Here is a 9,913-nt window from a genome sequence, read left to right as displayed (position 1 = left end):
ATTGGGAGCATGGGGATTATAGTAGAGGGTATAAGGGGAGGGGGAGGAAGGGAGAGGAGTGGAGAAAAATATATAGCTCAATAAAAACAATAAACAAAAACAAAGTCAAGGTCAAGATCCCTGTGGTTTCTCTCTACCATATTTGTTTGTTTCAAGACAAGGTTCCTCCTAGAACTGAGAGTTCACTGATTCTGCTGTGGCCAGCAATCCTCCTGTCTCTATTTCTTTGCTGCCTGGATTACTGCTCAGATTTTCTTTATGTGGGTGCTGGGGATCTGGATCCAGGTCTTCCTGGATTTTACTGTCCAAGTCACCTCCCAAGTCTTCCCAGTTTACAATCCCAGCTGATAGTCAGCAGCTGAAGTGTCCTCCTTGGGGTTGCGTTTGGAATGCTCATTCTCTGTCCAGTGGTGCTTTTGGGTGTGCTCTGGGACCTCTAGGCAATGAACCCTAAAGTAGTTCCCTAGGTTCAGACACTGGGTAGTTGCCTCGTCCAGTTTCCTATCTCATTCTGTCTGATCTGCTGTGATATGGACAGTGTCCTCCACGCAGGCTCACTGGTGGGAACGGAGCCCTGCCTTCCCCTCTTTGACAGACTGGAGGCTTCCGCGCTGTGAGCCTGAGTAAATCCCGGTTCACCATGGTGTTTCTCTCGGATAGGGTGCTCACGCTGTATAAAATGAATGGATATGCTCACAGTCAGCAATCTATAGAGCCAAAGAGCTGATCATCTTCGATTTCGAATCTTATCAAAATTTGGATAAAGAGAGGGGCTAGAGGTGGGATGCAATGGTATACCCCTTGGCTAGCATCTTGAAGGTGAGCTTGATCTCAAGCACAGGAAATAAAACACCTTAAAATGTTAGGAGCAATTTTTAAGAGTCTCCTGACTGAAACAAGGGGTTTTCTAAATGTTTCTGTCTTCCATATCCTTTGTATTTATTTGTTAGTTCATTAAACATTTACCCAGAAGGCCCTGGGTCTGGCACTATGGGCACTCCAAAGATGAATGACCCATGGATCTTAGTCCCAAGGGACTCACACACTGATGGAGAGTCAATGACCCAGATTACAAAGGCCTCTAGGCCCATAGTCCCTTCCTGTGAAGACCAAGGACAAAGGAAAAACTTTGTTTGGCTCGCTGCCATTGACTTGGTATCTGACATGTGGTAAACACTTAATGATTATATGAACCAGGAAGGCTGAAGCCCGAGAAGCCCACAGAAGGAAGACTCTTGAGATTAGAGAGTTGGTAGACGATTCAATGATGCTCGGGATTCCTCCTCTGACTGCCGCCCCTGTCTTTCTGGTCACGAAGGAGAGATGTGGACCCCCCATTGGGTTTAGACTGCATTTGGCAAGGGGTTAGAAAATGCACCGCAGGCCACACCCCACTCCAGGCAGACATCCTGGGAGTGGGGTTGCACTAGTTACTTGCCTTGTCCCCGAGACAAAGCACCTGCCAAAGCAACCTAAGGAAGGAAAGTTCTCCTTGGCTAACACTTCAAGGGTATCATTCTACCACTGTGTGAACATGGCTCAAAATGGAAAACTTCAAGAAACTAAGACAAGAGTCTTGTGACCCCAGATTCTTCAAAATCACGGAATTCTTCTTGGATTAGGTTTCCATGCCCCTCCCAGGTGTATCAGATAGGAACGGGTTTACTTACGGTTATTCATCATGGCTGGCTATTGTTATGTGTTCATCTGTCTCTGTGGAGAAACATGTTTCTGTCACAGGCAGCCTGTCTACCATGTGCAGCTCACCTCCCTTATGTGACATTTAACGGAGCCATACTTGGGGAAGGCACTGTGGGAGAGGTTGGGGGGGAGGGCATCTGGGAGGTACTGGGGGAATAAGGAAGGGGAGAAGTGTTGTAATACTACTTCCAAGTAGATTTAAAGCTGGGTGGTGGTGGTGGTGTATTCCTTTAGTCCCAGCACTCGAAAGGCAGAGGTGGGCCAATCGTTGCCTACAGAGCTAGTTCCAGAACAACCACAGTTACACAGAAAATCCTGTCTTGAAAAACAAACAAACAAAAAGTATATTAAAAAATAAAACTTAAATTAAGAAAGTAGACTGGGAGTATTACTGAGCGAGTACAGCTCAGGAGTCAGGAACCCGAAAAGCCGGCTGTTTCTTCAAGACCTTTAGCAGACTCGGCTCTGGGAATTCTTTCCAGTCAGGAAAGACAACCAGGGTTTATTTTCTTGAAGCCATAGAGGTCTTTTCCACCTTCATCAGAATAAAGTGTATTGTTCCTCTTACTTCCCTTTTTGTGACAGCCTCATTTCTGAGGACAGACCATATTGTGAATAAGTTCTTTTGTCGTTCCAAAAAAAACCATGTGAACTTGTGTGACCTTATATCTGGGTATTCTGCAAACTTATCATCATGTGTAGAGGCCTGCAGATGCTTCTTTATTTCTCTGGTTTTCTGTATATGCTTGTTTTTTGTTTTTTTGTTTTTTGTTTTGTTTCGTTTTTTGAGATTGGGTCTCATGCTGTAGTCTTGCTATCCTGAAATTCACTGTGTAGACCAGGCTGGCGTGGAGGAAATCCGCCTGCCACTGCTTCCCGAGTGCGGAGGTTAAAGTAACTGTGCCCCACTGTGCCCCAGCGCCTGTTTCTTGGTGTATGATGTAATGTTATGGTGACAGGTGGGTGGCTGAATTAGGAGGCCAATGTGGTCAATGCTAGAATTTAGAATACCTACATAAACCTTTATTAGGGCTGGTTCCTTTAACCTGGGCGTCTGTGCGCCATCTGAGACTGTAAGAATGTCTTAGTCACTGTTCTATTGCTGTAAAGAGACATGAGGACCATGGCAATTCTTATAAAGGAAAGCATTTAATTGGGGCTGGCTTACAGATTCAGAAGTTTAGTCCATTATCATGGTGGCAAGCATGGCAGGGTGTAGGCAGACATGGTGCTGGAGAAGGAGCTGAGAGTTCTATATCTGTATCAGCAGGCAACAGGAAGAGAGAGATACTGGGCCTGGCTTGAGCATTTGAAGCCTTAGAGCCCACCCTAAATGACACTTCCTCCAAGGCCACACCCACTCCAACAAAAGCCACACCTCCTAATAGTGCCACTTCCTAGGGGCCAAGCATTCAAACACACGAGTCTATGAAGGTTATTCTTCTTCGAACCACCACAGAGAGTTAAGATGAGCTTAAGTTTTAAGATGAGCGAGCTTGCCGTGTCCGTGTCACCCCAGCTGAGGGAGAACCATGAGGTTTTGTGTGTTTCTCCCTTGAGCTCTGATGGTCCCAAGTACCTAAACCATGAACTGTTTCCAGTCCTTGCACCCAGAAGGGTGCCTGATGATTGTAAGCCTTAGCTCTGGAGTAGCCTGCAGGTGCCTAAGGAGTGTCCACATGGGGTTGTGTTTGGAGCAGTCCTGAGTTAGAAATGGCTTTGTGAATTAAGCAAATGTCTCTACCTTTGTAAGCTGGGGCCACTCACTCTTTGGACTGAGTGTTATCAGTCTACAAGGCTGTCGCGAGATGTAAGTCAGTCACTAACAGCAGAATGCCAGTGCAGCCCAAGGTTACCTGCCTGTAACAACACATTCTATCGACTCCACGAGGAGATACCGCTATCGTAGGTTCCATTTGTTTTTTCATTCAAGTGACCGTGATACTCACAACCCTAGATGGAGTCTGTTGACATTCCTTAAGGAAAACAGGGTGGGGAAGGTTATTTGACTCTTGCTTGAGATCTCTGCTAGTCACTCCCAAACCTCCCTGCCAGCTGCCATGGTGACAGATGGTGGCTATAGTATGTAATATATGGAAAGATCACAGAAAGGGGGCTCCATCTATGCCCCTATGGGGATTTCATCGTTCATTGTGATGGTCATTCTTGCCTGTCTGCTTGACTGCATCTAGAATGAACTAAAACTCAAAAATGGAGGGCACACCTGTGAGGGATTGTTGCTTACTTTGAAGTGGAAAGATCCACTACCAAGCCGGATCTTTAAGGTGGGAAGCTACGCCTCTAATCTAGGCCTCTAATATAATTTGAGCTGTGAAAACCCACCTCGCCTCTGGGTCGCACCTTCTGCTGGAAGCCTCTGTAAGGACATGGAAGAAGGAAGCTTTTGCTCTTTGCCTGATTGCTCTCTCATCTCACCAGCAAGTCTATTCCTTCACTGGTATTAGAGCCCACTTCTTCAGGAGTCCAGAAGTTATATATAATAAATTCTATATGTGTATATGTGTGTGATTGATATCTATAGCAATCTCTCTCTCTCTCTCTCTCTCTCTCTCTCTCCCTCTCTTTCTCTGTCTCTCTTTATTCTCTAAGTTCTGTTACTCTAGAGAACCCTAACTAATACATTCGTGCTGAAGTGAGAATTTTTGGTGATGTGGCTGCTTTGGCATCCTCCATGCTCCTATAAGTAACCCCTCATTCACGCTCTGGAAAGAAGTCAGATAAACGCCTTGGGCAAATCAGACTGTGGCGGAACAGCTACTTTGGCCTGCTACTGGGTTCTGTCTGGGATGAGTAGATGCTTGCTCATGTCTTCCTAGGGAAAGTTCATATAGCACTACTTGCTATCTTTGTATAAATATTTACTTCTTATCTTTTTGAGGCACAAAATCACAAAGCATGGTGTCAAATATTCCACAAGTCATCTCCAGCCTGGACCCCATGTATATAGAGTTGCAACAGGCAAAAGTCAATGGGGTCAGATGGTCTCGTTCTTATCTTGGAGCCTCAGTGTCTTGGTTTAGGACATTATTATAAATATTTGGCAGCATATATTTGTCAAGGAAATAAACTTGATAGACACTTTTCAATCGGTTGATTGTGATCCTTGTTTGTACGCCCAGAAGGAGTCTTCTATACGCTTCCTAAGGCCACCCAGTGTCGGAAAGCAGCCCATAACCAACCAAAGCTGAATGTCAAAGAATCAGTGTTGGAGAAGGTGCCAAACCTCAAGGGTGGCTAGCTGATGTTTTGTTTGTTTGTTTTTGACCTTAAAACACTCTACTGAAAATAAAAAGTCTCTTTGAAATATTCGTAGAGCTATCGCTGTGAACTCTCTTTACAGCCTACTATCTGAATTATAGTCGCAGCCTTGTTAGTATATCATTGCCATGCATAGAGAAAAGACTGGGCCTGCAGAGATGGCTCAGCAGTTACAGAGGACCTGAGTTCAGTTATCAGCACCCACACTGGCAAGTGCTTACAGAGGACCTGAGTTTTGTTCCCAGTATCAACATTGGGCAACTCATACAACATCCTGTAACTCCTGTTCTAGGGAAAGGTATGCCATCTTTTGGCCTCTGTGGGCACTGCATGTGCTGCATGCATGCACATGCATGCATAAACTCAACAGGCACACACATACACTTAAATTATATATAAATATATGTATTTAAAGACAAGAAATATGTGTCCCACAACAGGGAAATGATCCAGGAAATTGAAGTAGACTTTCACAATGACCTTTAGTAGCTGTTAAAGGAGGAAATGCACAAAAATGATAAGAGGAAAAAGGGAGACAAAGATGAGAAACGTATAAGGATATCAAAGGAATGGAAGTTGGTCCAGGATAAAGGAGGAGGGGGTCAGTGAGAAGGGAGAGGGGAAAGAACTAAAGACAGGGCAAGAAGAGGGGTGGAGGGAGGGTCAGGGACAGCATAGAAAGGATCGTGATGGAGATGAGATGAAGACAAGAGAGAGTCAAGAGGAGGGAAGAAGCCATGGTCCATGTGCTAGGCAACCGCAGCGTGACCAGGACCAGAGGAAGACCCTTGTGACATCAGCGCTGTCTGTGCTCCGGGTGAGCTGGCTCTGAGGGCATCTTTTGTTAATAGGAGAGGCTCCAGCCAGCCTTAATGGCCTCTGGGCCTCTGGGATGAAAGGGAACTGGGTAGCTGCCATGTTGGTGGGTGGATGCCAGGCTGTGCTCAGATAAATACTTCATGCCAGACTAATCCAGAGTCTGAGCCAGACCAAGGAGGTCTCAAGGCTGCTGACTGATCTGGATCATTTGTTTGAAGCAATCAGTCCCAGTCTTCCCCTGCCCCCTTCTCTGTAGAACCCAACTAGCAGTCCCACCCTATTACAGTCAGAGGGAAGCAGCCTGTGACGGTGATGTCATTCAGCCCTTTGCATTCTCTTTGCTGGTGTCTGAACCTTGCCTGGAACCATCTGTCTTCAAAAAGCTCACAGCATGGTTAGGCAGTGATAGTCAAGCATGCTGCTTGTAAGATTAAGCTGTGTTCATAAGGAAATAAATACTGCATCTCCTTCAGACGTCAGTGACTCAGTGAAGATGAACTGAATGGATGGTGGACGGGTTATTGATGGATGATGGATGGATGGAAGGATGGATGGATGGATGGATGGATGGATGAGTTGATGAGTAATAGATATTGTGAAGTTCATGTTCTGCTGTCACAGAGGCAGAAGGGTTAGTCAGGGATCAGCTCAAATACAATTTTCTGCAGTAATGTCTGACTATATGGTACTGTAGAGAAAAGGAAGTGCTCCCCAGGGAAATGACTTTGGCTGTTGTTCGTTCCTGGAAACTTAGTGTGAATGTAGCCATGTCATCTGCTTCCACTGATGATTTTGAGCCACATTATCCCTCTTGCATCCCTCAGGGAAGTCAGCAGAGTCAGCATGCATGGGTATCTCCATTTGTAGAGGAGGAAGGCCCTGGAGGTAGAGCAGGTTCCCTGTTGTACCATACTGGAGTATTCAGGCCACCTTTGGAATGCAAGACTTCTGGTGGCAACTCTGTTCCCACCTCCTGTCTTTTTGGCTAGGCGAGAGCTAACACAGGGTGTTTGAGGCTGTTGATGGCTTCAGAGGTTAAAATCGACAGGTGGTGGCTATGGGAGCTACGTCCCAGCTCTGATGCAGCAGCTATATGTAAGCCATCTCTTCTAGTTATCACAATTACTGTATGAAAGGGACTTCCTTTCCAGTGCTGGGGGTTGGACCCAGAGCCTCGAGGATGGGGGGAAGAGCTCTATGCTCGGCCACATTTTCAACCCACATGAGAGGACTGTGTTGTTAAGGAAATAGGCTCAGACAAATCAAATGTGCGTGTCCCTAGTCAGAGCTGCAGACATCAAAGCTGTCACTCCTTGCACTGCCCTCGTCGTCACCTGAGGCCAGGAAGAGAGCAGAACAGGGTGTCAGTCTCAGGATTTCTCCAACAAGCTGCAGTTTCTCTGCACCGTGGTGGGAGTGGAAGTATCCCAAGACTCGGGGTTCTTGTGCTCAGAGGGAAAGGAGGCCATTACCACACAGGAGTTTCCACTAGTTAGAGACCCAGATTCCTGCTAAGGATCTGTTTAACAGTCCAGTGAAAAACAAATAATGAAGCTCCAAGAACAGCTCGATGCTCCTGGGTTGGTGGGCGGGTGGGGGGGGGGGACGGGGACTACAGTCAGGGTCTGGCAGTCTTGAACATCAGTCTAGTGCTTACTTGCGGGGAAGACAGGGGACAGAGCAAAGAGCAGACGCCACGCCCATGTCAGGAGATGGGATGTACTCATCCTGGCTATACCACTACTCAGGAGGCCTAGGGCAGGCTGGTCAATTTGGCTGCCCCCCATTTTCCCCATGGTGCCCTATGAGAGTGATCTGGATCTCATGCTCTCATTCCCATGGCCCGTGTCCACCCACCCACTCACTGCATGTGGGGCCAGTTAGTGACTCTGAGGGCTCATGACCCACTGAGATCGTGAATTCTACCTATCAAGCGTGTGGTGTCCCACTCTCTGGTCACACATGCCTGTGTCTTCATTTGCCTATGGCTTGTCCAGTTCCTGCTGTGTCTGTGCCCAAAGGAGCTGTGGCCATGGCCACACTGTCCCAGCCCCAGCAGACCTGGAAGACTTGGCCACTGACTCTCGACCACTCTGTTCCTTCTGCCCAGTTGGCCCCTATTACTCTCAAGAACTCATATGCCTTTAAAGTCCTTGGACTGGGACATGGCCAGTGCTGAAGAGGGCAATAAAGCTCTATCCATATACACACTAAGATCAGGCACAGCCAGTTTTATAAAAGAAACATTGCTAGATATAAAACTCCAGATTAAACCCAACATGTCAGCACTGGGAAATCTCACCATTCCACTCTCACCAATAGACAGGCAATTCAGATAAAAAATTGATGTTATGTATCAAGTGGACCTAACACATCTCTAGAACATTCTATCCAAGTTCGAAGAACACATATTCTTCTCAGCAGCCCATGGAATCATCTTTAAAACACACCACATATTAGAACTCAAAGCACGCCTCAACAAATATAGGAATTTTAATAATAGCCCATATTCTGTCAGACCACTATCAAAACCTTTAATCCACTAAATTAGAAAATCTAAAAGAAGTGAACAAATTTCTTGACACATATGATTTACCAAAATTAAAACAAAATGAAATAAACAATTTAAGAAGATCAAGAACTTGGGATGAGATTGAAGCCACCATAATCTTCCAAGAAAAGAAAGTCTGAGTCCAGATGGATGCAGACAGAATTCTCCTCGACAGTCACAGAAACCAACACCAGCGCTAGTCCAATGATCGCACTACAGGAGGGCAGGAAGACTTCCAAACGCTTCGTCTGAAGCCCGTTACCAGGCCTCCAAAACCAGAAGACTCAGGAGCAGCAACAACAAAACTCTCCCTGACGAGTGCCCACGCGGTTTTCCGAGTCACACCGAATTGCCGAATTTAAGATCGCATAAAGTTCCGGCCGTGGTATTTCCGGCAGCCTGGCCATGCTCACTGGGTCTTTCATTCCGTGCTTTGCTCCAGCTTGTTTTCCATAGTTTTCTTCTGTCTCCGCTCACTTAGGTTTTCTATCCTGCGCTGTACTCGTTGTTTCCTTCAGCCATTTGTGTGTGCGTTCTTGGGTTTCAGTCATTGCCCAGGTCTTCTGTAAGTGCATCAGGGCTTTCACTTTCCCCTTCTTTATAGTCTTTGAACATGCTGTCCATGATTATAATCGTTATTTTGAATTCTGTATCTATTTCATGTAAGTTGCTCTCCTTAGGGACATTGCCATAGAGTTGGTGGTTTGGGGGTGGGGGACACAGGTTTGTGGTCCATCGCAATGTATTTGCCAGCCAACATTTTTTCTTAATTTACAGATAGTGCAGCTCCCAGACGCCATAAGAATTTAATACCTCAGTTTCCCACCAGGTGGCGCTCCAAGGCTACCAAGAGCAGGTTCTACTTGCTGAGGCTAGAAAAGGGTTGTGTGTGCTTTGGTGTAGAGGATGGGCAGAAGAATGTTTATGTATATGTATGCATATATGGTCATATATTTTTAAAATTGAAAATAGATTTTTTTCATACAATATATTCTAGTTATGATTCCCCTCCCCTAACTCTTTCTAGACCCTCCCCGCCCCTCACTTACCCACACCCACAAGCTTTCTTCCTCACTTTTGCTGGAAAGCAAACAGGCAAACTTCCCTGGCAGGGGAGACACCGTGATCATGAAGGTGGTTTCCCCAAGTTTATCCCTTGCCCCCCGGATGTGCTGACCCCTGTGATTTCCCCAAGTTTGGAAAATTCAACTGCATAATTTGTGGTAGTGGAGTCCGTGTTCACGCTCTTCCCTGAAGAGCGCAAATAGAAGGAAACAGGCATCTAAAAGATAATTATAATAAAACAGAATAAAATAAAGCAAACAAAACCGATCAGGACAAAACAACACTCGGAAGAAAAAGCACAAGAGACACATAGAGACAGACACGTTTACACACACAGAAATCCAGTAAAAACACAAAACTGAAAACTATAATATTAAAGCAAAAGACCTGTGAGGTTTCATAGAAAAGATAAGCCCAGCCTAACCATTGTGAGACAAAAATTTCTAAAAACATCATTGAGTTTGCTAGGCAGGGGGCCTGCCCTTAAATGTGGTTTGC

At 45.8% G+C, this 9,913-nt stretch overlaps 1 pseudogene; it reads left to right on the top strand.

Annotated features, from left to right (window-relative positions):
* The first annotated feature begins 9,447 nt into the window (after positions 1–9,447).
* On the top strand, positions 9,448–9,602 carry LOC121452030 (annotated as a pseudogene).
* The last annotated feature ends 311 nt before the right edge of the window (positions 9,603–9,913 follow it).

The sequence above is a fragment of the Microtus oregoni genome, unplaced genomic scaffold, assembly GCF_018167655.1.
Source record: "Microtus oregoni isolate MIOR12 unplaced genomic scaffold, Mior012 000008F_ref0000371, whole genome shotgun sequence".
Lineage (NCBI taxonomy): Eukaryota > Metazoa > Chordata > Mammalia > Rodentia > Cricetidae > Microtus > Microtus oregoni.
The sequence above is the reverse complement of the archived record's forward strand: the minus strand, read 5'-3'. Positions and strand labels throughout refer to the sequence as shown.